The sequence below is a fragment of the Odocoileus virginianus genome, chromosome 2 (genome assembly GCF_023699985.2).
Source record: "Odocoileus virginianus isolate 20LAN1187 ecotype Illinois chromosome 2, Ovbor_1.2, whole genome shotgun sequence".
NCBI lineage: Eukaryota > Metazoa > Chordata > Mammalia > Artiodactyla > Cervidae > Odocoileus > Odocoileus virginianus.
The window spans coordinates 94905332-94922797 of NC_069675.1; the positions used below are offsets into that span (position 1 = coordinate 94905332).

The 17466-nt window shown below is 51.0% G+C and overlaps 3 long non-coding RNA genes across 4 annotated transcripts; 2 read left to right on the forward strand and 1 right to left on the reverse strand.

Annotated features, from left to right (window-relative positions):
* Positions 1-1385: 1385 nt before the first annotated feature.
* On the reverse strand, positions 1386-9909 carry LOC110125717 (uncharacterized). 2 transcript variants are annotated; one of them, XR_002310153.2, is made up of 5 exons: positions 9554-9909; positions 6678-6708; positions 4878-6568; positions 2821-3059; positions 1388-2071 (listed from the first exon to the last, which is right to left on the reverse strand). It is a non-coding gene; the product is annotated as an uncharacterized lncRNA (long non-coding RNA). The 2 variants fall into 2 exon arrangements; XR_002310149.2 differs by having other exon boundaries at positions 1386-2071; positions 4878-6708.
* LOC110125718 (uncharacterized) lies at positions 5762-6844 on the forward strand. Its single transcript, XR_002310156.2, has 2 exons — positions 5762-5851; positions 6324-6844. It is a non-coding gene; the product is annotated as an uncharacterized lncRNA (long non-coding RNA).
* On the forward strand, positions 8226-9221 carry LOC110125719 (uncharacterized). Its single transcript, XR_002310157.2, has 2 exons — positions 8226-8440; positions 8953-9221. It is a non-coding gene; the product is annotated as an uncharacterized lncRNA (long non-coding RNA).
* Positions 9910-17466: the final 7557 nt, after the last annotated feature.

Genomic DNA, 17466 nt, shown 5'->3' on the forward strand with positions numbered 1-17466 from the left:
CTAGATTATACTCCATTTAAAGTGTACAGTTCTGGGGTTCCCTGGTGGTCCAGTGGTTAAGAATCCATCTTGAAATGGGGACACTGTTTTGATCCCTGGTCAGGAAAGTCCCACATGCTGGGGAGCAACTAAACCTATGTGTCATGACTTCGGAATCCATGCGCCCTAGAGCCAGTGCTCCACAACAGGAGAAGCCACTGCAACAGGAAGCCTGCACACTGCAGCTAGAGCATAGCCCCTGCTTGCCACAGCGAGAGGAAAGCCCGCACACAGGAGCGAAGACCCAACACAGCCAAAAATTTAAAAATGAAGTGTATAGTTTTGTGGCATTAAGCACAGTCATGTTTTTATGCAACCATCCCAACATCCATTCCCAGAACTCTTTTCATTTTGCAAAAACTGAAATTCTGTCCCCATTCGCCCCTCCCCCAATCCCTGGCAACCACTATTCTACTGTCTCTATGAATCTGACTGCTGTAGGTTCCTTACAGAAGCAGAATTACACAGTATTTGTCCTCTTATAACTGGCTTATTTCACTTAGCTTCATGTCCTTAAGGTGCATCCACGTTGTAGCATGAGTCAGGATCTCCTTCCTTAATAAAGGTGTTATCATGCTGGGAAAGACTGAAGGCAGAAGGAGAAGGGGATGACAGAGGATGACATGGTTGGATGGCGTCACCGACTCAATGGACATGAGTTTGAGCAAGCTCCAGGAGATAGCGAAGGACAGGGAAGCCTGGCGTGCTGCAGTCCATGGGGTTGCAAGAGTCAGACACGACTGAGCAATGGAACAACAAGGGCTTTTCTGGTGGTTCAGACGGTAAAGAATCTGCCTGCAATGCAAGAGACCTGGGTTCGATGCCTGGGTGGGGAAGATCCCCTGGAGAAGGAAATGGCAATCCACTCAGTATTCTTGCCTGTTGGATTCCATGGACAGAGGAGCCTGACAGGCTATACAGTTCATGGGGTTGCAAACAGTCGGATCCGACTGAGCAAATAACACTTTCACTTTAACACACACCAACATATGTCTTGCGGAGCGGGGCGGGGAGGGACGCAATTCAACCTATTATTGGAGTCGGAAGACCGAGTCTTGGTCATCCCAATATTAAGAGGCAAAGAATACAACAGCAAAGAAAGTTGAGGAGTGGTGGGGAGGCGGAGGGAAATCAGGAGGATGTGCCTTCAGTGCCAAGGGAGAGTGATGGTCAGCACCAGGGCCCCTTCCGGTCAAACAGGAGGTGGAAGGCAACGGGCCCTGGGGATTAGCAACTGAGAGGACACTGGCGACCTGGGCCAGACCGGTATTGGTGGAGGGGGAGGACAGAAGCCTGTTGGCAGCAGGTTTGGAGAGACTGGGATGAGAAGCAGCAGGCAGAGCAGGCAGATAACGCTTTTGATAAATTTTGTAATAAAAGGGAGCTGAGAAATGGGGTGATAGCTGGAGAGAGACATGCAGTCAGAGGTTTTGTAAAGATGAGAGTAGTTACTGGCTCCTTTGAATGCGAGTGAGGATTATCCAGCAGGGAGGGGAAATTGATGAAGGCGGAGGAAAGGGGGCGTGGCTGGGGCATGTCCAGAGGGCAGGGGGGTGGGACTTGGTGACCCGGGCAGGGCTGGGCACCTCTGGAAGCAGGAGGGGTCAGGTGCCAGGGGTCGGGGTGGTGGTGGCAGTCCCTGGATATTCTTTTTTAAAAAAATAATTGTATTAGTATTTATTTTTGGCTCTGCTGGGTTGTTGCTGCTGTGAGCAGGCTTTCTCTAGTTGCGGCAAGCAGGGGGTAGCCTCCACTGTGGTGCTTGGACTTCTCACTGTTCTCACTTCTCTCCTGTTGAAGAGCACAGGCTCTAGGCCCCCTGGGCTTCAGGAGTTGCAGTTCGTGGCCTCAGTAGTTGCTGTTCCTGGGCTCTAGAGTACAGGCTCAGTATTGTGGCTCAGGCGCTTGGTGATCCCTCGGCCTGTGGGATCTTTCCAGATCAGGGATCAAATCCACATCTCCCGCACTGGCAGGCGGATTCTTTATCACTGAGCCACCGGGGAAGCTCCCTGGATATTCTTCTCATGTCCATCTGAAACAGAACAGGGTTGTAGGTGAGAGAGTCAGAGAGGAGGTGATGCTGACACGGTCTGGGGAGTGACCAAGCACAGAGGAGGAGTGAGCGGACATGGGGAAGTGCAGCGTGGGTGCAGAAAGAAAAATGGCTGCTATTTGTCAGCTGCAGACTTACCCCATGTCAGGCACCACATGAATGGTATTTCACCCATCAACTCTATGCGACATACATTTTCATTGTCTGTTTTACAGACGTGGAGACTTTAAGACTTAGGAAGGTGATGTAACTTTCCTTGCATCATATAACCTGTAAGTCTGACCTGAAGCCTGACTGCTGAACAAGTCTGTCCAAATCCCACAGGAAGCCTGGGGACTTTAATTTTGTCAATTATTAAGTTACATTTTTTTCCCTCCTGTCTGTAGAAGTACTGATTGTTTATTTCAGAAAATTAGAAAATTCAAAGTCACATAAATAAGAAAAAAATTTTAAATGGCTTTAATTTCACCGCCAAGAAATAATTACTGTTAGAATGTGATTTCTTTGCAGTAGTTTTTTCAATGCATATTAACAGTGGCAGATGTAATGTGTTCAGCAAATTCTGTTTCCTTTCTCTTCCTGGCAGGCAACTAGACTACATTTCCCAGCCTCCCCTGCAGTTGGGGATGTGATTGAGTCTGACCAATGGAAGGTGGGAGGGAGTGATCTCTCTCTCTCTCTCTCTCACACACACACACACACACACACACACACACACACACCCATACCTGACCCATAAGCTCTTCTGATCTTCCATGCTCTCTCCTCTTGCTGCTCATGGGATGGGAAGTGGGAAGTGCTCGGTGAAGGACTCCAGGACCCTAGAGGGCAGCTAGATCATTGTCAGAAGGCTCTTGTGTTCCGAAGTGACTCAGTGGGATAGAGATCCCCCTCCCCTCATCGTTCCATGAAGGTGAATGAACCTTGGCTGTGTTGTCACTGGACTCTGGGCATTGTTCGTTAAGACCTGAGACAGCACCATCACATAAATACTGGAATCGTACTGTGGATGCAGTTTTAAGCTGATTTGTATTTATTATTACTATTATTATAAGAGAAGGGGATGACAGGATGAGATGGTTAGATGGCCTCACCAACTCAATGAACTTGAGTTTGAGGAAACTCTGGGAGATGGTGAAGGAGAGGGAAGCCTGGCGTGCTGCAGTCCATGAGGTCGCAAAGAGTTGGACACGACTGAGCGAATGAAAAACAAATTATTATTACTTACCATTTACTACAATCTTCTTTCATATTATTAAGCAGTTTTGGATAGCTAGATTTTAATGGTAGTCCCTTATAATTATTTATTTCTCAGTCCCATATGGCTGGATATTTAGGTTGCTTCCAACATTTTGCTTTTATAAGTCATGCTCCAGTGAACATCCTCATGATATATTAGGTCACCAGATCTGGATATGTTCCCATTCATTCACCTCTGTTTCCTGTCTGAGCTCCTCCTTTACCTGGGCTTAAGGAGGTGCCCCAATTCCATTGACACTATATGTAAAAACGAGTGTAGTGGGATGAAACGTACATTCTAGGATCAATGTGTGTGAAAATCTTGATTTTTCTAGAATTGACCTCATTTGCCTTTGTGTCCCCTTGTCTGCCTACTTTGTGGCAGTGGAGGAGGTGGGGTGACAAAACTGAAAGTCAGTCTCTTCCTTTGTCAAACAGCCTCTTCCAGGTAAATATCTGGTCAATTCAAAGCCCTGACTCCTTGTGAGGGCGGTTCCTCTGTCCCCAGCGTGTCTCCTTGCCGTTTTCTTTTGTAGGTGGTGTCTGGCTGCAGGGAGAAGCTTATGTCGTCTAAAGGGGTTGAGGAAGCAGTGTCTTGTCCTGCTTGCTGTCACTGCACCTGCTCAGGTGTGACTGGTTTGGTACGCACTGACCTTTGGGCATCTTGCTGATGATGGTGACTGTGGACCTTGCTTTATGGACCATACTTCTCATCTCTGAGTTAAGCCTCTTCTTCTCCGTGTTGGTTTACTGGGGCTGTTGCAAACTGGGTGACTTCAAACAGCAGATATTTACTTATTCTGGAGTCTAGAAGTCTGAGATCAAGGTGCTGTCTGTGCCATGAAGCCTCTACGGGGGGATCCTTCGTCGCCTCTGCCCACTGCTGGCAGCCCCAGGCTTGTAGCCATATCACTCCCATCTCTGCGTGCATCTCCTCCTCTTCTCATAAGGACGTTGGTCATATGAGGATACCCACCTAATGTCCTCATCTTAACTCAGTGACATCTTTCAAGAGTCCATTTCAAATAATTCACATTCACAAGTACAGGGCCGGGGTGGTTAGGACCTCAACATAGCTTTCTGGGGAATACAATTCAATTGTAATAGCCTCCCGGGATCCTCAGGGCTCCCTTGGCTCGGTGTGGCAGCGAGGGTCCCTACTATGAGACTGTCCTCAGTCTCACCTGCCTGGGGACCCACAGCCGTTTCCTCCATCCGGCAGCCTGGCCCTGTGGGCTGCAGCATCAGGCCCAACATGGACACATCCCTGGGGGGGAACACAGGCACCACCTTGGGTGTCCGCACATCCCCTGAAAGTGAAAGTGAAGTCGCTCAGTCGTGTCCGACTCTTTGGGACCCCATGGACTGTAGCCCGCCAGGCTCCTCCATCCATGGGATTTTCCAGGCAAGAATGCTGGAGTGGGTTGCCATTTCCTTCTCCAGGGGATCTTCCTGCCCCAGGGATCGCACTCAGTTCTCCCACAGTGCGGGCAGATTCTTTACTATCTGAGTCACCAGGGAAGCCCTTCCCATCCCCTAAACCTACCTGAATCGTTCTGCTGCCCTAGGACCCTCCGACCATCTCCTCCTGCCCTGAAAGGGCCTTCCATTCGCCTGCACTGTCTGGCAACAAATCTTCTCTGTGCTACAGATGTTATCCCGCATTCCGTCATGGGACAAAAGCCTCATGGTTTAAGTTTCATGGTGGTGGCAATTCGAGAGAGAAGAGGAAAAAAAATACTGAATTAGCAAAAGGGAGAACACAGCAGGAAACATTTCAAAGATCCTACGCCTGTTAAAATGTTTTTGATGGTAAGCCGTATTTGGCTTGACCTTTGAAAGTCTAAACAGAAGAAAACCCTGGTCTCCCTTTATCTGGCAGCCTGTTACTCCCATAGTAAATCCTGGCCAGACTTCCCTGTCTTTTCCTCCAAAGCCTTCTGGCCCTTGATTTCTTCTTCTGGGACACCTTCCTCCTACCTCATGTGCTGGGGCATTTCCAGCTCATGCTGTGGTTCTCAGCTTGGACTACACGTCACTGGGGAAGCTGTTCCCAATCCCCCAGACAGGTAATCCCCTATGACATGCTGCCATCACCTGTTACACTTGTGACTGTGTGTCTTCTGTCTGTGACCCGCAGCAGACCACAGCTTCAGGGGGACAGGAGCCACACATGCTTTGTTCCCGTGTTCCCACTGTTGGCATTTGATAGGACCCCACCCAGTGTTGGGTGAAGGAATGAAAAGCAGCGAAAGTGACACGACAGCGTCTGTATTAGATTGGACCATGTGAGCATCCAACAAAATGTGGTCGGTTTTGACCTCCAAGAATTGCAATTGCCTGTGACTGAAGCCTTCCCAAGCTCTCCTTTTTTTGTGGACTCCCATCACTGGGTGACGATCAGGTTCTTGGCTGAATGAGGGGGCTGCAGATGGTCTGAAATTTCCTGGGACTCTCCTTTCCCTCTTCCCCTCTCGTGTTGGCCATCAACCTTTCCAGGCCCAGAAGATTCTGTGTTGGGTGAGTCTGAATGTGTGTGATCGAATAGCCCACATGGTTTAGCCACCGTCTCCAATTTCTAATTGTTCTCCAGTTCCTCCATGCACTCATGAGTTACCTTCCTGCATCATGGCTTGGAGGTTGACCACCGTATGAGCTGGTGTAGCCTCGCTGCTAAGAGCAGTGGATTTAGTGTCAGACAGCCCTCATTGTGGGGCCTGGCACAATAAATGCTTGAGGAATGATGGAAAACAGACTGGAGTTTGAGTCCCAGCTCTGCTATTTATTAACTTCGAGGTCTTGGGCAAGTTACTTACGCTCTCTGAGTCTCTGTCTCCTCACCCATCCACTGGGGTAACCATGTATCCACCAGATGGAGATGACTGATGTAAAGGGCTTTGTTGGCCTTGGGTTTCGGTCCACGTGAGGCTTCACAGCGGTGGGAGTTGATGGTGGTGGGTGTCTCTCAGCAGCGCCCTCTCTTCTCTTCCAGAATGTTCTAAGTCTGTCTCATCTGGCTTCCCAACTTCCTATTTCTTCTGCTCCGGCCGCCCGGCGCCCCTCACCCAAGGATTAATCAGTGCTGTCGTCTGCGGTCTTATCACTCGCTGCTCAGAGCTCAGCAGGAGCTCCTCCTTGCCTCTCAAGTGATGTCCAGGCTCCTTCTGTGACCTCTGAGAGGCTCTCTGAGGTCAGCCTCACCCAGCCACATTTCCAGCCTCGGCTCTGATGACACTCCTGCGCTTCAACCAGACATGTCTGTCACTTACTGTTTCTGCCCCAACCCCACGTAGCTTCCAGACTCCTGTTCCACTCAAGCTGTTCCTTCTACCAGGGATGTTCTTACCTCACCAAATGAGATGATGTTTGTCAACGAACTTTGATGTCAGATGGCCAACATAAAAAGAAGAAAAAAACAACAGGAAATAAGGGGTTGGAGAGAATGTGGATACCTTGAAACCCTTGTGCTCTGCTGGTAGTAACGTAAAATGGTGCAACTGCTGTGGGAAACAATATGGTGGTTCCTCAAATAGCTAGACGTACAAATTATCATATAATCTAGCAATCCTACTTCTGGGTGTATGTCCCAAAGAATTGAAAGTAGGGACTTGAAGAGATATTTGTACACCTATGTTCATAGCAGCATCATTCCCAGTAGCCAGGAGGTTAAAGCACCCCAAATGTCCACAGACAGATGAGTGATTAACAAAATGTGGTTTATCCATACAATGAGATATTATTCAGCCTTAAAAAGGAATTCTGAACACCTGCTACAACATTATACTAATATTATACTAAGTAAAATATGCCAACCACAAAAAGACAAAAACTGTATGATTCCACTTATGTCTGTGTATGTTGGTCACTTAGTCATGTCTGACCGTTTGTGACCCCATAGACTATAGCCCGCCAGGCTCCTCTGTCCATGGGATTCTCCAAATAAGAATGCTGGATTGGGTTGCCATGCCCTCCTCCAGGGGATCTTTCCGACCCAGGAACTGAACAAGTGTCTCTCGCAACTCCTGCACTGCAGGTGGGTTCTTTACTGCTGAGCCACTAAGGAAACCCAACTCCACTTAAATGAGGTCCCTAAAGTAGTCACGGTCGTAGAGTCAGAGGACTTCCTTGGTCCAGTGGTTAAGACTCCACCCTTCCAATGCAAGGGGGATGGGTTCGATCCCTGGTCAGGGAACTAAGATCCCACACGCCAGGTGGTATGGCCAAAAAATAATAATAGAAAAAGATCATGGAGTCAGAAAGTAGCATGTGTGGTTGCCACGGGGTTGGGGAAGGAGGGAGTGGGGAGTCATTGTTTAACAGAGATTAGGTTGGGGAAGATGAACATAGTTCTGGAGATGGGTGGCTCAACAACATGAATGTGCTTAATGCCACTTGAAAATGATGGAGATGGTAAACGTTGAGTTTTATGTATTTCACACTTGAAAAAAAAACAAAACTTTGAAGATTGCCTTTGCCAGAAGCCACCATCAAGAGATATCCTCATGTAGTGGGACAGAGGGTGGTCTGCACAGAAAGTGCAGGCAGCCCTCTGCCCTGATGCTGGAGCCAGGCCCCCTGGAACATTCGCGACTCCACCATGAAAAGACATAGACCTCCATGATAAGCAGGGTTGCCACAGGGTTCCCTCTGTCCTCATCCTCCTCTTACCTGGCCTCACCTCTCAGTTCCCTGAAATCTTCTCCTCCAAAGACCTTTCACCACCACCACCCCCCCCCCCCCCACCAGCGGCCACTTCCAAGGCCACACCTGGATCTTGGCTTCTCCAGGGACAGCCTCCCCCCGCCTGGAGTCCCCACTTCCAGCCTCTCTCTCTACGACGACTCCTCTATTTCCCACCTCCTGTCTTTCGACACACTCTCTCTGTGACCTTGAACCTGATCATTCCTTGCCCGGCAACCTGTGACCCCCTTTGCCTTGTCTTTCCCCTCCCCCCGTCACCTCTCCTCTCCTTAGGTTACAGATGAATCCCTTGGTTGCATCCACCTTCAGCCCCCTGCCCTTTCCCTCCACCTATTTGCCGGATAAATCCTGGTCCCAGTGGAGTCCAGCGTTCTGCCTTTAGTGATCCGGCCCCCAAGCATGGAACTGGTGAGGGGCCTTTGCATCTTTTCACCTCCATTTCCCTTCTCTGGCTTCTCTGCAGCACCGTGTCACCCACGTCCCCTCTCCTGGATCATCTTTATCAGCAGGCAACAAACATGCTGGAATGTCTCCCACATTTAAAAAAAAACACCACCCTTGACCCCCAAATCCCCCAACTTCCACCCTGTTTATCTGACCCTCTTCTAGGACACTCCATCATCAGGGTGGTCTCTCCACGACTGCTCTCCTCCTGTGATCTCCTGAGCCCACTGCAATCAGTGATCTCTTGGCCACTGCACCCAAACAGCCTTTGCCAAAGTCAGTGCTGACTGCTATGTGGCTGGCCCCAGAGGTTACCCTTGGTCTACTCGCCAGCAGCAATGGGCGCAGCTGGTCACTCTCTCAGCCCTGAATATGCCCTTCTCTTGACCTCCCACTTTTCCTCTTGCTCCTGTCTCCCTGTTAACCTGGACCTGCTCCAGGGCTGGTCCTACTCCGCTTCTTCTGTCTGTCTGCAGCTCTCCATGGATGGTCTCTTCCTTCCGTGGGGCTGAGAACCAGCTTTCCAGGGACACTGTCCCCCAAAAGACGCCTGTCTCTAGCCAGCCCCATCCACCTGCATTCCAGGCCTCCCCAGCATCTCCGGTGGACAGCTCGTGGCTCCTGACACTTAACCGGTCCCAACAGTGTGTCCTCCACCTGCTAACCTCTAACCTGCCCTCCCACAGCAAATGGAAACACCTTGCTTTCATTTTCTCAGGTCAAAAATGCTTGGAAGTGTCCTCGACTCCTGTCTCTCTCGCGTCCTCATCCAGACCAGTGAGTCTTGTCAGCTCTAGCTTGAAACACATGGGAAACACAGCCCCTTCCCCTGGTCTCCTGGGAACCGGGGGCCAGCTGCTGTCCCTGCTCCTCTGCATGAGCTGACCTTCTCCAGGCCTCACCCTCTCGTTCCTCTTCAGCCTGTTTTCCACACTGAAGCCCAAACCATCCTTTTAAAATGCAAGTCCAACCATGTCTCTCGCAGGCTCAGAATCCTCCAGTGGCTTCTCAAGGCAGGGAGAGGGGGATACGAAGCCCTTGTTCCACAGTCCTGATCTGATCTCGCCTCTCCCTTACCTTGCCGACCCCTTCTGAGCCCCCCCGAGGGCTGGGCTGTGTGTTTGGTCTTAGCCGGCTTCCCTGGTACCGTGACCCGCACCCAGGCCACACAATGGTGCAAACTAGATGAATGAGTAAGCGAGGAACAGGCCACGGCCCTTCCCTGGGAGGCTCCGCCCTGCGCTGGAGCCTGGCCCAGCTTCCTGCAGTCCCTCCGCCTGCCCCGGGCTGCACCTGGCCCCCGGGCCCTCCCCCTGGGCCAGGTGTGCAGCCTCAAGAACTGTTCTGTCTGGTTGCCAACTCTCGTCTGCAAACGGGGTGCCCCAGGGACCAGGGATTTGTGGGGCTACCAAATCCTCGTGAGCCCGTGTGAATCTCTCTTGGTTACCCTCCCAGGGGCCCTTCCTTCCACTGGTGGGCGTGACAGAGGGAGCCGCGACCACGCCCCGTTGTGACCACGCCCCTTTACGACACACACCCTTTGGCCACGCCCCTCTTTAAGCCAACCAAGCTTCAGGAAGCCCAGACTTGCAAAAGTTGGCATCCAGCAGTCAGGTCCCTCAGGCTTCTCACCTTCACTTTGAGGAGGAGGCCACTTGTCCCAAACAGGGAGTCGAGGAATACCGACTCAAGCTCAGAGCCTGTTGTGGACCCCTCCAGCACGTGTGTCCCCAAAGAGCCAGGAGCCTTGCTCCTCACTCCTGACTTGACAGGAGCTGAACAGAAATAGAACTGCAGGGATCTGCTCCAATCTGCAGACTGAATTGAACTGATGTATAGGAATTCTCAGTTTTAAGTTTCTTTACTTAAATTTTTCTTATGTTTAACACCTGCCAATATTTGTCTGTACATAGCATTCAGTAATAATAATTGCTGTCACCTACTGCCGTCTATGGGGTCGCACAGAGTCGGACATGACTAACGTGACTTAGCAGCAGCAGCAGCATGCCAATTTGATGCCAATTTGAACCTTTCCCAGTGGCTCAGCAGTAAAACATCCTCCTGCAACGCAGGAGATGCAGGTTCCATCCCTGGGTTGGGAAGATCCCCTGAAGAAGGGAAAGGCAACCCATTCCAGTATTCTTGCTGGGAAAAATCCATGGACAGGGGAGCCTGGTGGCTACAGTCCATGGGATCACAAAGAACTGGACACGACTGAAGCTACTCAACAACATGCCAATGTTATTTATTAGATATATCCCAGGCATTGTGCACTTTCCATAGAAATGCCTGGAAATCTACAGAAAGCCTGTGTTGGGTCAGCGCTACCATCTTAACTGTTTTGCCGAGGAGAAAACCAAAGCTCTGAGAAGGGAAGCCAATTGCCTAGAATCACACAGCGGGCTTGGATGCAGCTGAGATTTGAACCCAGGTCCAGGTAGCACTAAAGCCCCTGCTCTACCCATCACCTTCTCCCGTCTCCTTTTTTTGTTTTTTGGCCAAGCTGCTAGGCATGTGAGATGTTAGTTTCCTGACCAGGGATTGAACCTGTGCCCCTGCATTGGAAGCATGGAGCCTTAACTACTGGACCAGCAGGGAAGCCCCTCCTGTCTCCTCCTTGTTGGCACCGGAGCACTTAGATGTTTTAGGAGCATGCTTTCTGCTTGCCCTCTGTGTCTCGTGGTGGTCGTCCTTGCGTTTTGGGCGTTCTGCCCTGTCGTTGTGTTCTGCTTAATTGCTCAGTAGTGTCCGACTCTTTGGGATCCCAGAGACTATAGCCCGCCAGTCTCCTCTGTCCATGGAGTTTTCTCATGGAGTGGGTTGCCATTTTCTACTGCAGGAGATCTTTCCGACCCAGGGATCGAACCCGTGTCTCTTGAGTTTCCTGCATTGGCAGGTGGGTTCTTTACCACTGCGCCACCTGGGAAGCCCGAGTTCTGCCCTAGAGAGTCCTTTTGAGAGGGATGCTCCTGTTTCACTTGCTGAGATGTGACTTTCAGGCTAAGACCTAGGAGGACTCAAGGTATAGGGTGACCTGAGGGGTGGGGTGGGAGGCCTGGGGGCTGGCCTTGTCAACCACTGACCCTCCTGCTTGCCTGCTCCCTGACCAGAGAAGATGGATCTGAGGACCCTGAGGGTGAGGGTCCTGGGACTGAGTGTTTCTCATGATGGGTCTGTGTGTAGGCAAGGGGGTTTCCCCACAGCCCCAGCTAGGCCCTCACTTGCAAAATTACCCTTCTAGGCTGCAAAGGGCTGTTCACCTTTGAATTCATCCTGCGATCTGGGTTTAAGGCAGACGCTCCCCAGACGGAGTCTGGGAACTCTCGTCTTTTCCCCACCAGGGCTGATCACACTTTATGAGGGGGGTACTGAAGTTTCTGGATCTCAAGAGGGTCCAGCCTGCTCTCCAGACTGGAGGGGAACCCGGGAAATTGTGGGGTCAGAGTAGGGAACGTTACAGGCTTCAGAAGCGGGTCATGGCTCAGTGGGACCCATGTAGACAGAGGCCTTCCTGCCCGCACTTGGGCCGAGTGGTCGACTGACACCTGAGACATATGCCACCAGCCTGTGTGTCTGGCCCCTGACACTGCCAGCCAGTGCACAGCATGGACTGTCTCTGCCTCCTCTGCTTTGGGGAGACAGGATGGGACAGAAAGCTGCCAGTCCTTTCATGGATGAAGTGCTCCTTCCATCTTGGCTGGCCTCCCACATGGAGGACCATTCAGGGACTGTCCTAGCACACTGGTGAGTTTCTTACCCTCTTTGTCATCACTGCCCGTTTTCACTCACATATCACTTTCTGAGACTTAGAATTGCATTCTCATAAAGAAAATTGTTAGTATTATGTAATGATTATCATCTGGCTTACCTACTTCACTGAGAAATCGAGGGTAGTTTCTGAAGATTTGGGGGGTGGCCTCCTTCCTCTTGGAGAAGGAAATGGCAACCCACTCCAGTATTCTTGCCTGGAGAATCCCATGGACAGAGGAGCCTGGTGTTAGTTTTATGTCTTTATATAACTGTTCAACTTCAGCTTCTTCAGCATTAGAGGTTGGGGCATAGACTTGGATTACCGTGATATTGAATGGTTTGCCTTAGAAATGAACAGAGATCATTCTGTCATTTTTAAGATTGCACCCAAGTACTGCATTTCGGACTCTTTTGTTGACTATGAGGATTACTCCATTTCTTCTAAGGGATTCTTGCCCACAGTAGTAGATATAATGGTCATTTGAGTTGAATTCATCCATTTCAGTCCATTTTAGTTCGCTGATTCCTAAAATGTCGACGTTTTCTCTTGCCATCTCCTGTTTGACCACTTCCAATTTGCCTTGATTCATGGACCTAACATTCCAGGTTCCTATGCAATGTTGTTTTTTACAGCATCGGACTTCACTTCCATCACCAGTCACACTCACAACTGTGCATTGTTTTCCCTTTGGCTCCATCTCTTCGTTCTTTCTGTAGTTATTTCTCCACTGATGTCCAGTAGCATATTGGGCACTTACCGACCTGGGGAGTTCATATTTCAGTGTCCTATCTTTTTGCCTTTTCATCCTGTTCATGGGGTTCTCAAGGCAAGAATACTGAAGTGGTTTGCCATTCCCTTCTCCAGTGGACCACGTTTTGTCAGAACTCTCCACCATGACCCATCCGTCTTGGGTGGCGCAACATGGCATGGCTCATTGTTTCTTTGAGTTAGACAAGGCTGTGGTCCATGTGATCAGTTTGATTAGTTTTCTGTGATTGCGGTTTTCACAATGTCTTTCACTTGTCTCTTGCCGGGAGGTAATGACAGTACCTGTCAGCAATAAATGAGGTTGGTCCCTCCCTTGCAGGGAGCCCCATCCCCAGGATCAGTGGTGGGGAAGGCTGTGTCCCCCACTGGTCAGGGCTTCCCCGCTGTAGGTAAACAGCCCCAGTGACATAGGAGGGGGTGATTCCAGGAGTCCTACTGACTCCCCTTTTCTCTCTCCCTTCGTTTCCTGGAAAAGCGGCTTATACACTCTAACCCTTTCTAACAGAACACCGTGGCAGGCAGTGACAGCCGGATAGAACCTGTTGATAACTGTTTATTTTCATTGTAATTTACCTTTACTTTTAGATTCTATTTATGGCATGGGGGGGGGGGTGTCTTAGTTTCCACTTTCAGTATTCATATAAAGTTCCCAGATAGACACATTTACAGGTAAGAATAGTTGATTCATTTAAAGAAAAATATCAAATAATACAGCGATTCAGATTGACTACTGAAGGCGGTACCTGAAGGACGGGACCAAGAGCAGCAGCCATGGATAGGGTTTTGCTCTTTCATTCTCATCAGCAGACTCGGCTGATGCTCATTTTGTGGTTGTCCCAAAGGTGGATGATCCTGTGTTTGGCAGGAGGGGTTCGGGCCCTGGGTGTTGTGTCTGTGCTGAGTGTAGCTTCGGGGACCCTCCCTCCTCCAGCAGCCTGGCAAGATTGGGGCTGATGTGACCCCTATTTTAAGATGAGAAAGCTGATGAGAGAGGGCCAGTGATGTGCCCAAGGTCACCCAGCTGGCGAGTTGGGGCGTGGGCCTGGCTTCACCTCAGGGTGAGAGGTCTAGCAGTGATGGGGTCATTCCTGGTCACCCAGTCCTCATCATTTGGAAGGGGAAGGGGCTGGAGAAATGGGAGTGTGTTGTGACGGGAGGGGCTGGGGAGACAGAGTGGGGCCCAGGAGTCTGGGCAGTGTGTATGGGCCTTGGAAGGAGAAGCCTGGAACCCAGGCACCCTGCCTTCCCAGGATCTGCTGTCCATCCCACCGCACCATTCTGCAGGGGTCTCCTCTTACCAAGCACCACCCCACCCCCACCATTGCAACCCCTGGGGCATACAATGGCATTGAACAAGACACTTCGGGTGGGGGTGGCAATGTGCATAGGGAGGGGTCGCTATGCTGGCCATTGGTGGCCACTGGCCTGGCGCACCTGGGTGGGCCTAGAGGGGTGCTGGGCACCCAGGTCTGGCTCCCGGCCACAGAGCAGAGGTCTGGATCTCCTCCCCACCCCCATCCTGTCCCTGTGTGTCATCTGCCCATCAGTCCCAGGAGGGGCTCTGGAGGGGCTTTGCTGGGTGGGGTGCACTGAGGGCGCATCGGTGTAGAGGAGAAGGGTGGGAGTTGGGAGCCTCAGCTTCTCCTTCCCTGGAGAGGGAAAGGGGGAGGCCTGATGGCCAGAGGGGCTTTGGTGGAGGGGCCTGATGGTGGAGGGATGCGTGGAAGGGTTCCTCCCTGCCCTGGTCTCCCTCCTCCCCTTAGGAGAGGTCCCAGGAGGTGCCAGCACAGGGTGCATCCAGGCTGTCCCACTGCATCAGCTCTGCCTGCTGCTGGCTGCATCATGTTGCCCTGGCAGGGCTCCTCCGCTCCCCTCTGCCCCATCCCACTGTGTGGTCAGAGCACGTTAACCCCTCAAAGCATGGAGGAATGGACTCGTGATAATTGCTCAATAAACTTAACCCATGTGTTATCATTAATACCAAAGTGCTTAAAAAACTAGAGGAATCGAAGTATTTTATAATAACTATAAATGAAGCATAACCTTTAAAAACTGTGAATCACTATACTGTACACCCGTAATTTACATTATATTGTGCATCTACTACACTTCAGTGTAAAAAGTCATTGCCAGCCCTACTCAAAAAACAAAAACAAAAACAAAAAACCCGGAGGGATTAAGAGGGGCCTTTTAAGCACCACTTTCCCTGCTGGCTCAAGTGGTAAAGAACCGCCTGCTAATACAGGAGACGCGGATTCGATCTCTGGATCAGAAAGATCCCCTGGAGAAGGAAATGACAACCCATTTCAGTATTGCCTGGGAAATCCCACGGACAGAGGAGCCCGGTAGGCTACAGTCCGTGGGGTCGCGAAGAGTCGGACACGACTGAGCGCACACAGGCTTTTAAGCACGACGGTGGGATCTTAGGGCAGGAGGTCCTTTTATGCAGCAGGAGTGGGATGTCAGGAACCCCCTTGCCCGCAGCCTGTAAGGGAGGGGTCTGTCTTGTCCCCTCCTCCAAGATCATCCTGTGGGGTTGGGGTGCCTCCCAGACCTCCCTACGTGGTCATCCCGTGGGCTGAGCCTCCGGTTCATCGTCTGGTGCTTCCGTGTGAGAGCCTGAGCTGGGCGTCCCAGCACCTTCCTCCGGTAACTCCACCCCTGGTGTGGAGCCTGGCATGGAATGGGCGTGGAGCCTTTGTGAATTAGGGAAGGGCGGTGTCCCGGTTATCCGTCCCTGCCTCACAGAGGACGCTGAGGCCCAGAGAGGTGCAGCCATTGGCCTGAGGACACACAGGAGGGTGGTGGGAATGAGCCCTCCAGGCTATGCCAGATGGGCTCCCCGCAGAGCTCCCTGCCTCGGCCCCACACCCTCCTGGGCAAGCCAGGATTTTACAGCCATTCGGACCAGAACACAGGGCTGAGGTGTTGGAGGCTGTGGAGCTGATCTGTCCTGCTGTGCTTGGCAGGAGGCTTCGCAGACCTGGCAGGCTGAGAAGGGAGCAGGAATTCGCAAACGCATTAATTATCTCAAGTTCAACAGCCATGGCTCTTGTCGGGGACCAGGAGGCAGGTTCTGTCTTTGCTTGTTGTTTCATTACTTTCTAAGTCTGGGACCAGTGGCTTCTGGATGGAGAACCTATTAAACTTCCATCTATTGGATTCATCCATCCATCCATCCATCCATCCATCCATCCATCCATTCAGTAAAATATTCTCAAAACTGAAAGACTCCTTAGAGATACCTCTACTTTCCCTGAGTTTGTTTGCAAATGGGAAAATGATGATTTCATTGATTCCACATTTCTTGATCGCCTGTGATGTGCTGGTCAGATGGTCTAGTTCAACACTTGAAACACCATAGCTGCCGCCTGTCTTGTAACTTGAACTCCTCATCCAACACTGTATTGTGTGCATGTCCCCATGTGTCAGATTTCCTTGTGAGCGGTGCTGCATGTTGTGGGACACCATGCCTCAGGGGTCTGCCGCCTGGATTACCAGGAAGGGGAGCCCTCCCCCTATCAAACTGGGTCCCTCAGCACCCCTTCCCTCTGTCCAGGGACCCCACCCTCAGGCTTCAAGGCTTGGCTCAGTTCTGCCTCCTCCATGAAGCCTGCCATCCCCCGCCACCCCAAGCCCGTGCTCTCTCCTCCAAAGCCTGTGACTCTCTGCCTCACCTTCCCTAGCTCTCCTACCCCTCCTTCTCCTCGTAAATGTAACATCACTTCTCTTGCCTTCCAAGCTTCAGGTTGGAGCTCAAAAGTCACCTTGTCAGGAACCTGCGGGACCACCTCTTGTAGTAATACTTCTCTCATCCCTCTGTTTATCCCCCGGCCCACAGGTCTGTTTATTCAGGAGACTTTTGTTGAAGGGGCTGGGTAACTGCCAAACACAGAAAGACCTGTGTTATAGGGCTGCCAGATGTAGCGACAAAAGGAAAAGAACAGCACAAATTTCAGATAAGCAGCAACTTTCAAGTATAAGTATATCCTGAATATTGAATGGGATATACTTTTACTTTGAAAATATGTTGTTTATCTCAAATTCAAATGTAACTCGGAGTCTTATATTTAACCTGGCAACCCTACTCCCTTACACTCCTCCTCTCCCCCTTGTCTGGCACGGTCAATAGCCAGATGATGGGGGTGAACTGCTGGTAGGGGGTGGCGGCAGGGTCTTACCTGTCTCAGCCAGCCCTCAGCAGAGAACCGGACATGAATCTGCTGCCGGACTGATACCCATCGATGGGTCAAGTGCAGGGAACCCCACCCTGAGCCCGGTGCAAGCACTGGGTGTGGAGCTCTCATCCGTTTCTGGGAAGACCTGTGTGAATTAGTGAGAAGATGAGATGCAGGCAATTTGGGTCAAGTTGTTGCTGTTCAGTTGCTAAGTCATGTCCGATTCTGTGCAATCCCATGGACGGTGGCGTGCCAGGCTCCCCTGTCCTTCACTGTCTCGCGGAGTTTGCTCA